We start from the raw sequence: 21572 nt of genomic DNA, 5'->3' as shown, positions 1-21572 counted from the left end.
GACTACTGCCACCAAATAACATTCTTACAAGGCGTTTCTTTCCAGTGCCTTAAGCCCAGACTTGCGCGTTCTCTAGAAGTACCGTGCTCTTTGAAGCGTCCACAGAAGAGCTGGAAACAGTGGTCTGCGTTTCGTTCTTTTCTGTTTCCATTGTGGGTCGCACATAGAAGTGATCTGCCTTCCCTTACATTTTGTGCAACTCAACCTTTTCCAGCTTCTGCATTCCTTCGCTCTGTGAAAAGGTCGGATACATCGAAAGCAACATTCCAACTTGCATGGTTTCTCTTTTTTCTCGTCTAGCGTTAGCTCAGCTGGGCAGTCATCTACCGTGTGACCTTTATCATCGCAGATCATACAACTCTAAGGAGAGTGTTTGACGGTTAACATAGACGCTGAACCTCGGTTATCTTCCTTAAATTTTATTTGCCGGTTAGGGCTCGTTCTCGGCAATCAACACCGTCATCAGTAACGCTTGTTCTCAGCTACACACTTCCAGGCTCAAGAAATTTAGAATAGGCAAATCATCTAGTTGGCCTGTGGTACAATTTGCATTTTTTAAAGACAAGGTGCACGGAGTATAACGAAGTACCATTTGTTGTGGGAGATTCTGCATTATTGCCATTTTGAGCAACACTCTATACTCTCTCTCTTCGACACCAAGGTTAAGAAGGGATCTCACATGAGTTTGCTACTCTTCGTAGAGCTTTCGCAGCCATTTAAAATCTTTGAATGAGCGTACTTTACGTAGGTTGAGAAGTCGGCGAATGTAATTGTTCACCATCAGTGATTTATGGCCAAATCTTTCTTGTAGAAAATCTATAGCTGAGCTATGCCTTTCGTTTGTTGTAGCCAAGCCGCTAATGACACCTTCCCTTTTACCCGACAGGTAGCTCCGGAGATATTTTGGTTTGTCTACACCAGGGAGATGTCCGTTTTGGTGAGCTGTTGGTTCAAAATGATTCCAAAATTCAGGCCATTTATTGAGTCAGCGAGAAACTTCAGCATATCAAGCTTAGGAAGCTTCTGCATTCTTCTGCACTCTCTAGGTGGCGTTATATGTGCACGGGCTGGAGGAGAGTTATCATAAGATACGTGCATTGCTACCGCTTGACCTGCAGATAAATATGTTCAGCGCGAGACTTCCCTAGAATTATAGAATCTTGGTATTGCCCAACGCTTTGAATCTCATCCTCAAGGTTATGCTCAGCCACATATTCTTCTATCTGTCTGTCAATGTCCGTGAACAGAGCCTCCTTTATCTTCAACAGGCTAAGAAGATCGCTTAGCTCACCGGTTGGCGTTGGTTCTATTTGCATAAGAGTCATCATGTCGTTGATGATCCTGGCGACCACCGCTAGGACCGTCGTTCCTTTCCGTCGTAGCCTTATCATGTCTTCAGGTAGGGAGTTGAAGTCTCGTGATGACGTGGATCGTTCACTCGTCGATGAGCCATCCTCTTTAGAGAGCTCGCCTCATCGCTAGGGTTCTTCATGTGCTTGTTCGACTCCTGGTCACGGCACCATGATGTTGAAAACCAGGAAGCGGAGCCGTAGTAGAGAATGTCATGTTTATTAGACGCGGGGTTAAAAACTAAAAACAAAATGGAATGCGGACGCACAATTCGGGCACGCTCTATTGTCTTCTTCCTCTTGGCCCCTCTTCCGAAATAATATTGTCACGCACCAAGAGCCGTAAAGACAAAACAGGAACAGCGGGGCAGAAATGAACGAGCGTGATTCTTCAAACGAAGCGCAAACACACACTTCTTCTTTCTCCTTGCCCTTTTCGGCTCGCTAGTGCTTGCCGGCTAACAACTCGAGGTGGCATTATTCCCCCTTTTGTTAGAGCATCAACTCGATGCTCATACACAAGGAGACAGGGGGGCGCATAAGGAAAAAAACGAGAAACAATACTTATAGTAAACAGGGCATATGCAGGTGCAAAAAAAAATGTCTATGGATGGTCATAAGAAAAAAAAACATTACCACAGTCCACAATTCCTTCGAGACCCAACCGACAAGGTAGGTAAAAAAAGAAAATGTTTGCTGCCCGGGCACAGTAAGGCGAGTATCACCGCGTTAAATAAGGTTATAGGCGGACGACATGCACAATCTCTTTTCGTGCTGAGTGGCGCTGGGTCCTTGCCGAGCCTCCGTCTGGAATAACTTCGTAATTTACCTCGTTCAACCGCCGCAATACTTTTTAGGGTCCGAAGTACTTGCTCAGGAGTTTTTCCCTGAGACCTCGCTGTCTAACAGGAGTCCACACCCACATTTGGTCGCCAGGTTGATAGGTGACTTGTCGATGGTGGATATTGTACCTTAGGGCGTCTTCACACTGCGGCGATCTTATGTGCACGGGAGCTAGATGACTTTCTTATTCTTCCCGCTGAATGTAATTCTCGACATCAGGAGTTAGCAGCTTGTGCTGGTCGATGTCACAAGGAATCATGGCGTCTAGCATGGTTTGCACGTCTTGACCGTAAACGAAACGGAAGGGTGCAAACCTTGTCGTTTCCTGGGTTGCGGTGTTGTACGCAAACGTTACGCAAGGCAGGATCTCGTCCCACGTTTTATGCTGCACATCCACGTACATATAAATCATGCCCACCAGCGTTTTGTTTAGCCTTTCTGTCAAGCCATTACTATGGAGGTAGTATGACGTTGTGTTACGGTGCTTCTCGTAACTGAGCTTGAAGATGTCGTCCAACAGTTTTGCCGTAAACACTGTTCCTCAGTCAGTGATTATGAATGACGGGGCACCGTGGCGAAGCACAATGTGGTGCATGAAAAACTGTGTGACTTCAGATGTTTACCGCGTGGCAGTGGCTTCGTTTCAGCGTAACGCGTCAGGTAGTCAGTTGCGCTGATGATCCACTTGTTTCCGGAGTGAGACAAAGGAAACGGTAAAGGAGGCCCATTCCAGCTTGGTCAAAGCGTACGCGGTGGGTCGATGGGTGTTAGGAGACCTGCAGGCTTTACAGGTGGTGACTTGCGACGCTGACATTTGCGGCATGCTTTCACGTAGCATTTGTGACAAGCTGTTAGTTTGGGCCAGAAATATAGCTGTCATGCCCGGTCGAGCATCTGTGAGTATCCCAGATGGCCGGATGTCGGCTCATCGTGGCAGGCTAAGAGGGTGTCATCACGAAGTCTTGAGGAACGACTAGAAGATAAGATCTGCTGCCGACACCGCTGTTTTTTTTTGTATAATAGGCCGTGTCGTAAGCAAACTGACGGCAACGTACAGGAAAGTGGACAAGGAACAGACGCGGTGCGGCCTTCTAAATGATCGATGATGGGCCTTAACTCGGGGTGCATTCGTTGCTTACTGAGGAGGCCCGCCCCACTGAGAGTCCCCAGGAAGGCACTGTCGTCTTCTACAGCTGTATTGTCGGAATCTAGAGGTGCTCGTTTTAGCATGTTGGCGTCTTCATGCTTTCTACCTGACTTGTATACGATGGTGACCATATTTAACACACCACGAAGAACACACTATCGTTTGAACACGAAAAAATAGCGAGCACCACAACGACGGTGCCATTAATGAGCCAGCAAGTAAGTAGACGGAATGTTAAAAAGTGCCTAACAGGCTACTTGATGAAACCGGTCTACATACTGAAATTCTTGCCCTGATTCGTTCACGTGCGTGCCTGTGTCTATAGTGTGATTATTGTCACGTAAATAATTAATGTTAAATATACTTGCAAAGTACAGCAAATCTCCATCACCTTGTTGGCCTCGAATTTGTCGGCGCAGGTCAGAAGGTCTTCCCGTACTATGCCAAGCAAGCACAGTGGCGGCATCTTCTCAAAGTCAGTGTGCGGATGTCGGTGACACCTCATGATCTGTCTCTGCACCAGTTCGTCGTTGACACGAGAGCCGATTTCTTTGGCGATGCCAATGTTGACGCCATTCGTCAATATCCACATGGCCGTCGTATTCGCCGCCTGTAAAAAGAGTTTTGATTTAATTCGTTGTGTAGAGAAGATCATAGGCTCCGTTAAGTCTGCTTTATACTCATAGCTTATTATTTACTATTTATAATAACCATTACAATTTGAAATTATTTTTGTTCTTAAGAGCATTCTCTAGCTTGTAACCACCCGTGGTTGCGATGAGCTTCAGCGTACTGTTTTTTAGCAAAAACTACTCGACACTGCATACAAGCAACCCTTACGACAGCCTGAAAAATATTCGCACTTCCTTCCCTAAAGACATCAGTTCTCTGCTATTTGTTTGCAGTAGTAATGAATAATGCCTAACGCTTTTTCTGGCTTCAAATTATGATGTATTCATGTGTTTCCTATTGTCTATGAATTCGTCTCGCGCTGCCTATGACTACCTGATTAACTCGAATTGTTCGAGCTTCCGCGCGGGTTCAATTTCCTGACAATGAGGAGTTTTGAGAGATGTCAGTATAACTTTTTTTTGGCTATGCGCTATAGTATACAAAAGGATAGTTGTCAGTATTCCTCGCGCTATTGCTTAGACCTGATTTGCAATGTGAAACAAGAGCGACTTGACAGCGTGGGCACCCGACAATTGCCATTCGTACAGACCCCACTGCCGTCTTTTCAGAGCTGTTGATGACGACAAATTTTGAGGTAAGCATGTCGGCATGAGTCAGGAGGATAAGCAAACTTGGCGGTCTACATGCGCTCTAGTATTTCGTGTGTCTTCATGTCACTTGACCAATGTGTTATAGGCATAATTACAAAAACGCCACCCCCGTGCGGAAGGCGTCGCACAGTAACAGCAAAAGCTAGAAGAGCGGGCGGTCAGAGCCTTTTCAAAACACTCATTGGGTAACTACTGCAAGCACACTTGCTTGATACCCACTAGGGCATTAATAATAAAATTTGGGGGGTAGTAGGTGGCCATTCACTATGCTATTTTTCGTCTTTCTTAGCGGCCTGCGTTCCTACTCCTATAAAACTCGAGTGGAATCCTTCAGGACCCCAATAAAAGTTTTGCATTCATCCATCTAAGAAGTGTGTTTTCCGCTCAACACTTGCCAGGAATTTTGCGCTAATTGTGCTGACGACGATGAGGAATTATAGCTGAAGTGGGTGTGTGCCACAGTTAATGGGGGAACAAGAAAAAGCCTTTGAAATGGGTTGGAGCACCGGACGACCCACTTGTTACGCTATCCGCATTGTGCGACGACTGGTCGGTGTTTCGCTGTTTCAAAACACTTTATAAGTCGTAATAATGCGATTTCTTTTCCGGCATCAAGCCTGCCTAGGCGAGATTGCCAACAAGTCCCGAGCACTAGTGTGGCTCAATGGTGGAATGTTGGGCTGGCACCCAGTGGACCTGGGATCGAGCCCCACTGCGTCATCGAGCCCCACGGCGGCGTAAAACTGCGCGTGGCCTGAGTAGTTATCTTATAACAACTTTAATTGTAAAATATGCAAATACAGCGATACGTATAATTATATATTGATACCTATTACTCATCACTACATGAGCAACCACAAAGGTCCGAAATGGGGAAAGTTCTTGATATTTCAAGCCTTCCACTAAAACAGTGCTTGTGCGTAGTTATGTTCCACAGAACCACTACCTAGATTAATAGTTTTTTGTGGCTGCGGCGCGGTTCCCAGTGATGATTTCAGATGGCACGAACATGCACAGGCTGCTTTGTGTGTCCACATTGTTGATGTGTCAGCTTTAGTCAGTCAAAAATGTGGTGTAGGAGTGGCAGTATACTGCTGCAACAGTGTCCCCAAGTGCAGTAATAGTGTAGGTTCATTGAACATGGCGTTGAACACAGTTCTTGTACTTTTCGCTTTGATTTTATATGCAAAATGCTATTTCATACATTTATTTATACATTTTTATTATATGTTTTGTTTTGATCGATACATATTGCTACTGTTGCTCTTCATTGTTTACTAACACAATGTTTTTTGTACAGGAGGTAACAGTGCAGTTGCTAGACTATGAAACCTACTTCGGTATACTAAATGCCTGTCAATACTTCTACATTCTTTCCTCATGTTTTGTTATCACCCCGTTTAACTGCCAGTAATTCTAAGCGCAAACCACGCCGATACTTCTCGAGAAGCTTCGGGACGGCACTGAATCAATTTCTTAAGTTTACGCCCACCGCAAGACTAATACAGTTTATTTTGCAACCTACGTCGCCGCTAGCTATAACGCTAGAATATTCAATGGCAAGTATATAAATGCCGACATGCCTCACCACTTGTCAGTTGATCGACGGCTATATCAGTGCTGCTATCAGTGCCAGTGTCCTTGCTTTTGCGTGGCCACAAGTTTGGCCCAAATAAACAGTTTCTTCTTCGACCTGAAGTCTGCTCCCTTCGTTCACGTCATAACCCCTCGACATCTGGTGGAGGTGCTGCTTCGTTCATGTACCGGACACCCCCATCAAGTCGTGAACCCAGCCCACGTCGCGAAGAAGACACCGATGCCAGCCACAAGCACCGAACAAGCCACAGGCAGGAGGGTTTACTACCGCAGTATAGGCCTCTACAAGACACGGCTCGGAAGACTCAAGCCATGACCTCCATCGTAGCAACTATGACAACTGCAGCGCCACAGCCCACGATCATGATACAGCAGCCAAAGGAACCACCAATTTTTCATAAGTCATCATTTGAAGACCCGGAGATTTTGCTGGAAACCTGCGACCGAGTGCCATCCCTCAACCACTGGGACACGGAAGAGAAGCCTGAGAAAAGTTCGAGAATTCTGAAGCGTGCTCGGTGCACAGTAAAACTTCATGGTGGCTGGGCACCACAGCTAGATTTGAAACCGGTGCCTGAATACCATTTCCCCCTGGGACAGATGATGATGTTGCAGGAATAGGGGTAGAAACCAATCGTGGAATCGAGGCAGAGTATTGTGACTGGTTCTGCAAAGGTATTCAAGAGTACAAGCTTGAAGGTAGTTCCCGTTCAGAATGGACGATTACAAGTTTAGAAGCTTTCCAAACCGATCCGTCACTAAGCTTAAATGTCTGGGCTCCTACTGCCAACATAATGGTTAACGGACCTCCGTACTTGTGTTTTTTCTCTGAACATGTACATTGACTCTTTGGCCCACAAGAAACACTAGAGGCTTGGCTCCTGGCTTCTTATCGGCATAATTTTTCATGTACTTCTGCCAATGAAAAAGTCACCTCCTTATGGTATTGTCCGAAAATGACTGCAAAGTAGAAGGCAACGCCAGATCAGTTATGTCAACCACTGTGCGAGGCTGACGCTTATGATGCAACATCGTGGGAGAGGATCCCGTGGTCGCCTGAGCAGAAAAAATGGTACATACCGAAGTATTTCGTAATCGCCTTCTTTAGAGGACGTTGTTCTAGTTGGACTAGTTGGATGTACTCTCTCAGGACCCTGTTGAACCACTCAACCTGCCCATTGGCTAGAGGATAGTAGTTGGAAGAACAGAGGTGTTGAATACCTCGTTCGGAAAGGAAAGTTTCGAGCTGACGAGACTTGTACTGGGGATCGTTGTCTGTTACTAAGCATGCTGAAGAGCCTTCATGGCAGAAGATTGAAGTCAAGAAGTTGGCGACTGCGTCAGACGTAACTTCTCGAATAAAACAGACCTCGGGAAATTTGGAGTTATAGTCAATTTTAAAGTGACTGCAACGCGACAATCTGAGTGAACATATGAAAGAGGACCAATATTGTCCACGCTTATTTTCAATCACCACTGTTTCTCAGGAAATGAAACTGGTTGTAGGGGCGCAAAGACAAGCTTTGCTGATTTCTCGACAGCCTGAAAGATGTAACAGTGCTAAACCACACTTTCCACTTGTTTCTCAAGACACTGCCACCAATACCTGTCACGAAGCAGCTGCTTTGTATAGACTATGTCTGGATGATTTCCATGGGCTAACTTAATTATCCTCTACAAGTTTCTTGAACTGTAACACGTTCCCCGCGGAAAATGAGCCCATCGGCATAAGACAATTCATCTTTCATTGTTTGATATGTGGGGTTTAACGTCCCAAAACCACTATATGATTATGAGAGACGCCGTAGTGGAGGGCTCCGGAAATTTAGACCACCTGGGGTTCTTTAACGTGCACCCAAATCTGAGCACATGGGCCTACAACATTTCCGCCTCCATCGGAAATGCAGCCGCCGCAGCCGGGATTCGAACCCGCGCCCTGCGGGTCAGCAACCGAGTACCTTAGCCACTAGACCACCGCGGCGGGGCGTCAATTCATCTTTCACTGCAAAGTAAGGTACAAGTACTGAAGTCATATGCTTCTTTGAAGGCCAACTCTCAACAATGTATTCGATAAGCTGCTGGAAGATACTATCATTAGCAGTGGCTTCCTGTAGCTCGTCCTTATTTAAGCATGCCATCACCAAAGAAATTATCTGTTCTTCCGGCGCCTGTGCAGGCGGAAAGCTGGACTGGCAGCCGAGATAATGCGCCCACTACTATATATCGGCACCTTTGCAATATTGTACATAAAATTTATAATATACCCGCCAGCGGACCTTCGAGAAATTCGCAACGGACATTGTCCCACTGCGCCAGCTGACAGCAAAGTTTAACTACTTTGCTGTCAGCTGGCGAAGTGATCAGTCTGTAAAGTGAAATGCCGACCATAGAACTATCCTCTTGCTTGGAAAGCCGTCTACGCCGTCTACGCGTATTGATGTTTCTAACCACTCCCCCACTGTACTGTCTGCCGTTCTCGAAAAGTGCTGTGATCACCGAATCGTTGGCATGGACTTTTTATGCACCTACCCTTCTCTTATTGACTGTAGAAGCGGATCACTTCAGCTCTACTGCCACATTACTATGACGCTCTCGCAGCACCTCAACCACGTTTGTGTTCGATTGATTACGTTAGCCTTGTGCCTCAACCATTAGGTACGTGGTCTTGAGCTCCTGACATCCTATTGCCGACGGCAACTACGTATTGGCTCTAATCCTTGATGTTTTGTAGTCCCGAAATGTTGCTGTTCCTCACATGGTTCTAACGGTCACGAGTAATCAACATCTCTTGCTCTACTGAACTTCCGCAGGTCGCGGGTTCAAATCCCCGCTACGGCGGCTGCATTTCCGATGGAGGCGAAAATGTTGTAGGCCCGTGTGCTCAGATTTGGGTGCACGTTATAGAACCCCATGTGGTCGAAATTTCCGGAGCCCTCCACTACGGCATCTCTAATAATCATATGGTGCTTTTGGGACGTTAAACCCCACATATCAATCAATCTACTGAACTTCAGCTGGTGTGCGCAAGTTATCCCGCATGGCATCACTCCCGTATGGCATCACTCTGGCGAAATGTGGTATTTCAGTTTCGATTTCATGGTTGTCAGATTTGGTTCAGTATAAATTATATTCGCCCTCAGGGGGCGTTTGATTTAGTAGAAATATCAGTAGTCATGCAGACACTGCGGAATGAGAGCGTCGACGAAGTATACATAAACATCCTGGAAGAAATTTACAGGGGATCAACTACTACCATATTGCTTCATAAAGAAAGCAAAAGAATACCAATCAAGAAGGGTGTAAGGCAGGGAGATACAATTTCCCCAATGCTATTTACCACGTGCTTACAGGAGGTTTTCAGAGGTCTAGAATGGGAACAGTTAGGGATAAGAGTTAATGAAGAGTGCCAGAGTAACTTGCGCTTCGCCGATGACATTGCATTGCTGAGTAACTCGGGGTCGAATCGCAACTCGTGATTACGGAGTAAGACAAGAAGACTAGAAAAGTGGGTCTTAAAAATAATCTGCAGAAAACGAAAGTAATGTACAACAACCTCGGAAAAGAGCAGCGCTTCGAGATAGGTAATAGTGCACTTGAATTTGTTAAAAAGTATGTGTATTAAGACCGGTAATAACTACGGAGCCGAACTACGAGACTTAAGTAACTAAAAGAATAAGGATGGGGTGTAGCACATTTCGCAAGCACTCTCAAATCATGACAGGTAGATTCCTCTATCCCTAAAGAGGAAGGTATATAGCAGCCGTATCTTGCCGGCACTTAGCTATGGAGCAGAAGCATGACGACTTACATAGAAAGTTCAGCTTAAATTTAGGACGAAGCAGCGAGCAATGAAAAGGAAAATGGTTGGTCTAACCTTAAGAGACAAGAAGAGAGCAGAGTGAATTAGAGAACAAACCGGGGTGAAGATTACTATACTGGAAATCAAGAAGCGGGAATTAAAATGGGCCGGGCATGTAGCGCGTAGACCGGATAACCGCTGGTCATTAAGGGTAACTAGCTAGATTCCCAGAGAGGGCAAGGGGGTTAGGGGGAGACCGAAGGTTAGGTGGGCAGGTGAGATTAAGAAGTTTCCGGGTATAAATTGGCAGCAGCAAGCACAGAACAGAGGTAACTGGTAGACCATGGGAGACGCCTTTGCCCTGCAGTGGATGTAGTCAGGCTGGTGGTGGTGGTGGTGGTGGTGGTGGTGGTGATGATGATGATGATGATGATGATGATGATGATGATGATTGTACATCTGTGGGCACACAACATGCAGAAGGCTCTGTGTGCTGGCGTCTGCAATGCCCGTCGTCTATCATTTCCGTCGGAGGAGTTTAACAAGGGCTGTTTATGTTGTGACAACTAGACTGGACTTGTATATTTAACCGTTAATTCACTGCAAGAATGGAGAAACCTCATCTGCGTGTAAAAAATATTTTTTTTCCACTTTTGTCTTCTGAGGACTAAATGTCAGTTCTTTGAGATGATTTGTAGGACTAACGGTTACCCACTGAAGTTTAATGTGAAGACTAAATGTTAGTCCCTTGAGCTAGTATGTGGGGACTAACTGTTTGACCTGAAGCCGTTAGTCCTTATAAAATTATTGGTTTTGGCAGCCCCATTAGTCCCGGAAAGGACGAACCACAAACCCTTCTTAACCCCCTTTTGCTTTAGAGTGTACGACGAGTACGCGGAGCTCTCGTTCCCAGCCATATACACTCAAAGCAAAATTACCCGAAAAAAGAGTAACGGAGCCCGGTAGGCGCGTGCTGAACGGATATACCATTGAGGAGCAACCACAGAGAGAAGCGTGCCGCGTCCAAACCACTTTTTCTAAACACCCTCCAACGTGATCAACCGCCCGGGCATTGCGGGCGTGCATTGCGCGAAACGTTGCCAAGGTCACTAACCGTCCTCCTCTTTCCTGGCTGAGTCTCCCTGTATTTTGCTGGCGGTGGTTCACGTTGCGTCACGCTAGGAGTGCTCGAGCATGGCCGCCTAGATTCAACGATCTAAGAAGTACGACTTGGTGCTTGTGTGTACGCTTGGATGAGCGTGGGCTGCTGCTTTTACGTTTCACCGCACCCATGAAGTCTGTAGCAAGTCTCGACACGTCACCACGCCACGCTGTACATCTCTGGCTTCAAGATAGTCACGACCAATACACGACAGCAACAGTTGGCAAGGCCAACATGGCGGCCGGAAAGACAGCAGGCCTATCGGATATATACTTCAGTCCGACTCAAAGCAGAAATCAGCGCTGGATTTTTTTCGCAAGTCGATTATCTTTCTTTATTCTACTTTACTTGTCGCGTGTGCGATGCGGATCGCGCTTGCCGGCAATGGGCTCGGTCGTGCTGTATATCGCACGCACGAAATGAACCGATATGGCTAGCTTGGGCGTCTGCCCTTTGCGTGTGCTTTGCGGCCACCTGAAAATTGGCCGCCATTGCCGTCGGCCTCCCGTACGCTCGCTTATCGAGTGATCGCCTGTCTTCGCCGCCGCGATGAGCTCCGGGCTCACGATATTGGGCTGAGACCTCGTCGCTGTGTTGGGAGTCGTCGAAAACACGTTGCGGGTTCTCGTAACGAGCTTGGTAGTAGTATGTCGCACGCTGTAAGGGCACCAGCACGGGCTGGCGGGGCTTCCGCTAGCGTCGGTACTCAGTGAAAATTGGTCGCCATTACAGTTGGCTTTCCAGTCAGTCAGTCGCAAGTAGCTCGGCGCCGTCCGTTGGCCGCGGCGGCGAACTCGCGTTTGCGCGCTGCACTCGCTCAAGTTTTTGAAAAAGAGCTCCATTACCGTCGATTTCTTCGGCACCAGCTCCAAACTAGCTCGGCGCTGTTCGTCATGGTGACCAAGCGTACGCTTGCAGTCCTGTTCAAAGTTCGCTGGCGGCAGACACTCCGCGTGCAATGCCGTATTTGGTGTCGCGTTCGCTTGCTCAAGCTGAGCGACGTCGCTCGCTTGGAACTCGCCGTCTTGCTGGCGGCACGGTGGTTCGCGGAGTTGTGGCTGCGGCCACCGCTCCTAAGCTGTTGCGCTACGGGGATCAAAATAAGTCTTCGACGATGTGTGAGATCACGGTGAAATTATTAGCATGTCATATCTTACCTATGTTTTTATTTCACCTTGCACGTATTTCTCATATGCATTCGTATTCACCCTCTGTCACGTGTGACTCAATAATCTGCATAATTATTGTGCAGGCGTGGGCAGACACCATGCTGAAGGCTGTGTACGCTGGCGTCGGCGATGCCTGTCATCCATCTCTTTCGTCAGAGCAGCTTCAGAAGGACTGTGCGAAATGTGAAGGTGAAGTTATTTGTGTCATATTTTACACGCATGTTTTTATATTAACTTGCACGTACTTGTCATGCGCGTGCATCTTCATCTTCTGTTTTTATTTTTTTACTATTCCTTTACTATTACTACTCCTTCCTGTACTATTCCTTTACTATTACTATTCCTTCCTGCAATAATTCCTAAAAGGATTGGCAGTATGTACTAAATAAAAATGTGTCAGCACTAAACAGATTTCACAGTTGTGTATAAATGTTTAGCATATGTGAATTTTCTTATTCATCTTAACTTTGCTATTCAGCACAAAAAAGGAAAAGAAGAAAAAAACAGTTATGGTATTTCGCATTATTTTTTTTCCTTTGTCTTTTTCCTTATATATTTATAGTTTAATAATCATACCCATATATAATAGTTTGTGTCCTTCCTGCAATAATCCCTAAATGGATTGGCAGTATGTACTAAATAAAAAAGTACTAAATTTTTACGATCCTATTGTAGGTAAAGCCGTGGGAACACAACAGGCAGGAGGCTGCGTACGCTGGCGTCTGCAATGCCTGTCATCTATCGCTTCCGTCGGAGGAGCTCCCCAAAGAGTGAACAAGATTTTACAACGAAACTGGTCTTGTACACTTCACCACGAATTCACTTAAAATGATGGAGAAACTTCATGTGTATGTAGAAAAATAAAAGATTTTGATGTCTTACTTTTGTATTTCGTTGTTGCCGTGACTGCGCAAAGGCAGTTACATATAGGTGGACCACTTTTTTGCGTGTTCTTTTTTGCGCAATTTGTTGCTCACTGCGCAGAAAAACAGGCGAAAAAAGTATTATGCCTGGCAGAAAATAAATAAAAAAATCAAGGATTGAACTAGGGATAAAAAGTTCGACCGATTGGAGCATTTTAGTGGATCAACCCTTTGTCCGGTGGGGTGCAACGTTGAGAACTAATGGTTGTCCGGTAAGGCGTAAATATGGGGATTAGCAGTTGCCCTATAAGGTTTAAATGTGACGACTGAATGTTAGTCCTCTGAGGTGAATTGTGGTACTAACGGTGACTCATTGGGGTGTAAATAAGAGGACTAAATATTAGTCTCCTGAGCTCGTCTGTGGGGACTAACTGTTGGATCCGCTGCCGTTAGTCCTTAAAGGGAAGAGTGGTTGTGGTAGCCCCATTAGTTCCCAAAAGAACGAACCACACACCTTTTAAATGAGAAGCATTTCTTAGCAACTTCCACGACTTCAAGCGTATCTATCTATCTATCTTTCTATCTATCTATCTATCTATCTATCTATCTATTTATATCTATCTATCTATCTATCTATCTATCTATCTATCTATCTATCTATCTAGCTAGCTAGCTAGCTAGCTGCTTACGACTTTTAACTCTAATGGCCGTTTCGATAATGGTATCTATACCAAACTTCGTATGGCATACCATGACTGTATGAACAATATATTTGACAAGTCGTGACATGAAAATCATGACACGTATGTCACGAATGTCATGATTTACATTTCGTGGTCCTGCAGCTCTCGTGGTAGTTTAGCTCACATGGCATGTTGCAAAACAGGTATGGTATGACATGATTGCATGGCGAACACAATCCTCAGACCCTTACATGAAAATCATGACATGCGTGTCACGTAACAACATGACTACATGAGTACACTGATGATGCGCTCGCGGCCGTTTCGCTAGCTTCACGTATGCCAGATTTGGTATTACGGTACTTGAATGGATGACGAGGGTATATGACTGGTGCAAACATGATAATCATGAGGTGCAGGTCATGTAATAACATGACTACATGCAATGCTCATAATGCGCTGGCAACCATTTCGCTAGCTTCGCATGTACCAAACTCGGTTTAACGCGAAGCAAATGGGCGACATAGGTACATTAAACATCCAAACATGATAATAATGACATGCGTGTCGTGTAAAAACATGACTACATGCCACACTCATGATGCGCTCGTGGCCGTTTCGCTAGCTTCACGTATATGAAATTTGGTATTACGGGACTCCAATGGATGACGAAGGTATGTGACTGATATAAACATAATAATCATGAGGTGTGCCATGTGAGAACATGACTACATGTCACAGTGAAGGCACCAATACATTTCGACATGACGCAGTGCGCGTGCTCACCGGCGTTCATTTCGTCGCGTCACGCAGGCGTTGCCACGCCAGGTGCCTGTTCTGTTTAGTGCCAACCACTGGCACGCGTTCGCTCGCGTCTACGCGTCAAAAGCGTCAAATGCGCCTCTCGGCGTCGGCTTCGGAGGGGAATACGCGAGCAGGCGCGAGGGATCAAGCCGGGCTTGATATTTCGCCTCGCGTACGCTACGTCACCACGCGTACAGCGGCGCCAACCAACCAGAGGCCGCGCGCCAACCAACCAGAGGCCGCGATGACTCCGAATGCTGTGCCTAATGGCCGCCGCTTCGAAGGCACAGCCGAGTGCTGAAAGCAAGCATGAAAACTACTCCTAACGTTCCTGAATGACCGCTTCGTAATCTAGAACGACAACGAAACGACGAACGACTGCGAGTGCTACCAGCGTGACGCGGTTTCGTGCCGAGTTCGAGCGACGCCGACAAATCCAGCGAATGCCGGCCGGCTATGCTAGCGCCGGACCCCTGTGCGATCGTCGGCCGAGCGAAAGGAGCATGTCGGTGTTCTTGTGCTTTCATCTGTGACTTTCTGTGCTAAAAACGAGTGCGAACATACTTCGGAGGTTCGAAGGTTTGAGCGTGAGCCCTCGCCTACCGCGGAGGCAATTCAGATCGGTGTCATCTGCATCCAGCGCAGGCCTCTACCATCTAGTTCGTATGAACCAGCACATGCGAGGCACATCGGCTGAAAAAAACTCTACGGTAGTTTCCGTCGCAACATAGACACCATATACGACGACCGAAATATCGCGTAGGTCATACGGAGGAGTTTTTATCTGCACTGTGTTTGTGTTTGTTTTCAACATCAATATTCATCATCGCTGAAAGCGAACCTCGCACTAGCCAACACATTTCCGTGATGTGAAAACGTACGTACTTATATAAGTGTATTCGCGAATTGTATGACGCGGAAACATTCGTTGGCTTCGGTGCTAATCGTTTTTGTGTGTTGCCAAGCTAATCATAAGCGTGCGCTGGTTGGTAGCAGTGAGATGCGACTTCGTGTCGGGTACCAGCGACGCTGACACACTGGGCTGTCAGCGGTCTCATTTCCATTCACGTACAAGACAGAAACTCGAGCGTGCGTCGCTGTGGTGATCGAAAAAGAAAGTTGCATGATTAAGTGCTGCTGGTATTGCCTGCTATTTCACTTCTCGCTTCTGCTTCTGTGCTACGCGCAGTAGCACATACGTTGTTTGGAGGCATTCTAACACACACATTCTTAATTTGTAGTTCATTCTGATACTCATAGCTATAGGCATACAATGGCGCTTCTCCGTCATTTTACAGTTTACTATAACATAACGCGCGATCTGTTTACAGCTGGACAGATAACTGAAAACCTTGTGAGAAGCACCTGATTTGAAATCAGCTGCACGATGACACGATTGTGGGAAGAGAAGATCACCACATGTATGCACAGAATGAATGAAGGTACACTAGTATGGTACTGCACTTTGTGTAGAAGAAATGCAAAAAGTACCTCATGTGACTTATGAGTCCTTTCAGAGCTGTGCTTGTATTTATCTGTGCCTCCAGACTGTAATGAGCTCAATATATTCGATGGTTCTGAACATTGAATATTTGTATGTGTTTCCAAGGAGTCCTTCATTTCTGTTCGGTTTTTTAGTATATGCATTAACTTGGATTATATATACGCATTCACTTAAGCATATTCTGTGTAGTTCTGTTGGAAAACTTGCCAAAACTTCTGTACGGTGCTCTGGTGCAATCCTTTGATCAGTATCTGTCCCATCAAAAATTTTTGGCATGCTTTATTGCATTATAGTGTATTTTGACAATTAATGACATGCTAAAGCCACAGTGCTTGGCTGTAATCTCAAAACCAATGTCTGTCTCATCAAGAAGTGTCAGATGCATTTTGTAGATGTTAAAGGATATTTAAACTACCAGCAAAGTGCTGAAGTCTTCAACACAGCACTGATCCGCAATCACCACCCAGCTTAGAAGTCATTTGTAGAGTTCTCTAACACGTTCAAATAAAGTTATCAAACACTGGATTGATCCACTTGGTTTGATTCCTAATCCCAGTGTGTCTGACTTTTTGGAGGCACTTGTATTATAATAATGTCCTATTTCTCTCATTTATTACAGGGGTGCACTCAAGGGTAGTGATATTTGTTTACCTTGGCACACTTAATGTGATATTACTGTTTATATTCTTTCATTTTGTATATATGTATGCCACTTTTGCAGTAGCCTCACAGTGAGCAGCTGTATTTGAAAATCAATAAATATACCATCCGAAAGTGTTCAACGCTGTGCTCGGTTCCAATCTAGTCGCTAATATCTGTTGCATCGTGATGTGTCGGGTATATTTATTGCATTGGAGAACATTTTGGCTGCCTTCCATGCTGGGTTCAGTTCCAGTATTATGACTGATATCTGTGACTTCATGAAGAGTTAGACGCGGTTTGTCGTTTTAGAGAATACTTTACCTACAGACAACATCCAGAAGTCTTTCCTACAAGGTTCAGTTGCAGCCCTATGGCCAATATCTGTCTTATTATGAAAACTTCAAGTACAGTTAGTTGCATTAGAGCATATTTTGACTACAAAAAATGCCCAGAGGCATTCTATGTAGTGCTTGGTTCCATTCTTATGACAGTATCTGTTGTATCATTAAGAGCCAGATGCGGTTTCTTGCATGACAGGATATTTCCAATACGCTTATCATTCAAAGCCCTCTGAACAGGGCACAATTACAGCCTCATGACCTAAATCCGTCACATCATGAAGAGTAGGGTGTGCGTTGTTTCGGCTGCAGACAACGTTCATTTTGGCTGCAGGCCATTTCGGCTGCAGACAACGTTCATTTTGGCTGCAGGCCATTTCGGCTGCAGACAACGTTCAAAAGCCTTCTATACAGGGTTCACTTCCAATATTATGACTGATAACATTGACTTTATGAACAGTTGGGTGCGGTTTGTCATTTTAGAGAATAATTTGACTAAAGAGAACGTCCAGAAGTCTTCCATACAGGGTTCCGTTCCAATATTATGACTGATATCTGTGACTTTGAACAGTTCGGTGTCGTTTGTCGTTTTAGAGAATACTTTGACTAAAGATAACATTCAGAAGTCTTCCTTACAGGTTTCAGTTCTATAATTATGACCGATATCTGTGACTTCATGAACAATTGGGTGTCGTTTGTCGTTTTAGAGAATACTTTGACTAAAGACAACGTCTAGAAGTCTTGTATTAAGGTTTCACTTCTAATATTATGACCGATATCTGTCACTTCATGAACAGTTGGGTGTCGTCTGTCGTTCTAGAGAATACTTTGACTAAAGACAACGTCCAGAAGTCTTGTATTGAGCTTTCAGTTCTAATATTATGACCGATATCTGTCACTTCATGAACAGTTGGGTGTCGTCTGTCGTTCTAGAGAATACTTTGACTAAAGACAACGTCCAGAAGTCTTGTATTAACGTTTTAGTTCTAATATTATGACCGATATCTGTCACTTCATGAACAGTTGGGTGTCGTCTGTCGTTCTAGAGAATACTTTGACTAAAGACAACGTTCAGAAGTCTTGTATTGAGGTTTCAGTTCTAATATTATGACCGATATCTGTCACTTCATGAACAGTTGGGTGTCGTCTGTCGTTTTAGAGAATACTTTGACTAAAGACAACGTCCAGAAGTCTTGCAGTAAGGTTTCAGTTCTAATGTTATGACTGATATTTGTGACTTCATGAACAGTTGATTGTCGTCTGTGGTTCTAGGGAATACTTTGACTAAAGACAACGTCCAGAAGTCTTGCATTAAGGTTTCAGTTCTAATGTTATGACCGATATTTGTGACTTCATGAACAGTTGATTGTCGTCTGTGGTTCTAGGGAATACTTTGACTAAAGACAACGTCCAGAAGTCTTGTATTGAGGTTTCAGTTCTAATATTATGACCGATATTTGTCACTTCATGAACAGTTGTGTGTCGTCTGTCGTTCTAGAGAATACTTTGACTAAAGACAACGTCCAGAAGTCTTGTATTGAGGTTTCAGTTATAATATTATGACCGATATCTGTCACTTCATGAACAGTTCGGTGTCATCTATCGTTCTAGAGAATACTTTGACTAAAGACAACGTCCAGAAGTCTTGTATTTAGGTTTCAGTTATAATATTATGACCGATATCTGTCACTTAATGAACAGTTGTGTGTCGTCTGTCGTTCAAGAGAATACTTTGACTAAAGACAACGTCCAGAAGTCTTGTATTAAGGTTTCAGTTATAATATTATGACCGATATCTGTCATTTCATGAACAATTGGGTGTCGTCTGTCGTTCTAGAGAATACTTTGACTAAAGACAACGTCCAGAAGTCTTGTATTGAGGTTTCAGTTATAATATTATGACCGATATCTGTCACTTCACGAACAGTTGGGTGTCATCTATCGTTCTAGAGAATACTTTGACTAAAGACAACGTCCAGAAGTCTTGTATTGAGGTTTCAGTTCTAATATTATGACCGATATCTGTCACTTCATGAACAGTTGGGTGTCGTCTGTCGTTTTAGAGAATACTTTGACTAAAGACAACGTCCAGAAGTCTTCCAGTGCAAGGTTCAGTTGAAATATTCTGACCAATATCTGTCACATCATGAAGTGTCAGGCACAGTTAGTTGCATTAGAGCACATTTCGGCTATGGAAAATGCCCGAAGGCATTCTACGCAGTATTTGGTTCCTATCTTATGACCAATATCTCTTGTGTCAATAAGAACTGGGTGTGCTTTGTTGCATTAGAGGATATTTCGAACACACACATCAACCGAAAGCCTGCTACTCTGGCCTCAATTGTAGTCTTATGACTGACTTAAATCTCTCAGATCATGAAGTTGCCGCGTGATTATTAGGTTGACTGATATAAAATATGTTGTGTAAATATACTGAAGGTACCAGCATATACAAGATATTGTTAGTAACTTTGGTAGTGCAGGTATAGAAACCCGGTGGTTTGTAAACCTGATCAGGAAGGCAGCCACGCCTCATTCACCGCAGAGAGGAGGGGGGGGGGAGCTCAATGTCAATTCCATATATTAACATAATAGGGAGGGGGTGCTAAGTCAGCCCTGGGGAGGGGCACTGGGACAAACTTTTGCCCCCCCCCTTAAGGAGAGCCCTGCACACGCCTATGATAGCCGTACAGTATGCTAGACGCGAATGTTCATTCGCGGGAGCGGCACACGCACCGATGTTGATTTCTGGTGCTACCGCTGTAGTTACTTTGGGCACTGAAATGTCAATTACCTCTAAAATAGTCTAAACTGTGGTGGTTGAAGCACTATCAACTTGTTAACGTGTTCTCATATCCTCTGAAACATACATTCCCGCTCCAGTTGAGAACGTGCCGTTCTGTGCTGAACTTGGACAGTTCCAAGCCAAAAGATCAAGCAACATTGCGCATCGGCCTTGGACGCGTGGGCGTCAACGTGGTCGACGCGTGCCAGTAGTTGCACGCCCTTTTCCTCCACAGGCGCGACTAGACGCTTTTGACGCGTAGGCGCAAGCATACGCGTGCCAGTGGTTGGCACTTTATATACTCGCAGGCATGCGCCACGCTACGTTGCTTTAACGCATGCGCGTTTCAGCGCGTCCGGCGTCCCTCCGTCACGAAAAAAGGGAGATGCAGTGTTGTCTTGGGTAACGCATCGGCATAGAGTAATGTTACTCAATGGCATCGGCACGAAACGCAGCATGTCGCGTTTCACGCCGGTTGCCCTCAGGCGGCGTCGACGGACGCTGGTCGCGCATGGCGTTAGACTATAGAGTGCTCGCGTTTTGCTAACGTAGCGTCACTGTACCCAGCGTGGGCGTGCGTCAACGCTACATTGGAGTATATTGGGTCCTTCACGATACGCTCGCAGCCATTTGGCTAGCTTCACATATACCAAATTTGGTGTTACGTGGCGTCCATTGATGACAAAATATAGGACTGGTGCAAATATGATAATCTTGACACGCGTGCCATGTAAGAACATGACAACATACCACGCTCATAGTGCGCTCGCGGGCATTTTGCTAGCTCCACATAAACTAAATTTGGTATAACATGACGTGAATAGATGACGAAGATAAACGACACATTCAAACATAAAAATCATAATGTGGAAATCATGTGCGGCGTTATTTACCTCTACTTCGTAACTTTGTGCTGATTTTGATGTGACATATCAGCATTTGTCTTTCATGCTTCACATATCATCGATTCCCACTGTACGTAGGATCTGCCAATTTTTTCAACATCCTTTTTTTGCCTTAGAGTGTACCAGGGTGTATGTACCCCACGCCTTCTCCGGACCATGTTCGACGCCATTCTCTATGGCCAGCAGCGAGATTCGTCTCACTGACCGACCCTGCGCCATCTCTGGCCGCGTCCTGCACATGGCGCTGAAGATGAAGCGTTACAACTTCAGAGACAACACGATGATGTGCCGGCAAACACGACAAGCTCGTTTACACGGCAGCACCTCGAGTTGGGTAGACGCGCGTTCGTGGACGATGTTCTCAACTGCAACCTGGGTTTCATAATTGGTATTCTCAACACCGTGCTGTACTGGCTAGAGCTTCGCATGAAATTCTTCGCGACGATTCGTCAGCTCGGGCGACGCACGTCTTCGTGACGCTGTCGGCGTCCGAGATACACTGGGAGAGGCTGCTCGAAACGCTGCCGTGACTGCACGTGGACAGGAGGGCAGGGCGCGCGTCAGCGCCGAGCGGTGTGCCATTGAACGCGTTGGTGTTGTGAACGACGCCCCGGTAACTTGCGTGATTTACGTAAACCGGATCTTCGACGTGATCATGAGCGTTCTCCACGACCGGTGCCACTCTGTATGCCACCCGTAC

At 45.5% G+C, this 21572-nt stretch overlaps 1 pseudogene; it reads right to left on the bottom strand.

Annotated features, from left to right (window-relative positions):
* LOC142788947 (transient receptor potential cation channel subfamily M member-like 2) overlaps nucleotides 1-21572 on the bottom strand; it is a 1303464-nt pseudogene that overhangs the window by 1263698 nt on the left and 18194 nt on the right.

The sequence above is a fragment of the Rhipicephalus microplus genome, chromosome 2 (assembly GCF_043290135.1).
Source record: "Rhipicephalus microplus isolate Deutch F79 chromosome 2, USDA_Rmic, whole genome shotgun sequence".
NCBI lineage: Eukaryota > Metazoa > Arthropoda > Arachnida > Ixodida > Ixodidae > Rhipicephalus > Rhipicephalus microplus.
The sequence above is the reverse complement of the archived record's forward strand: the minus strand, read 5'-3'. Positions and strand labels throughout refer to the sequence as shown.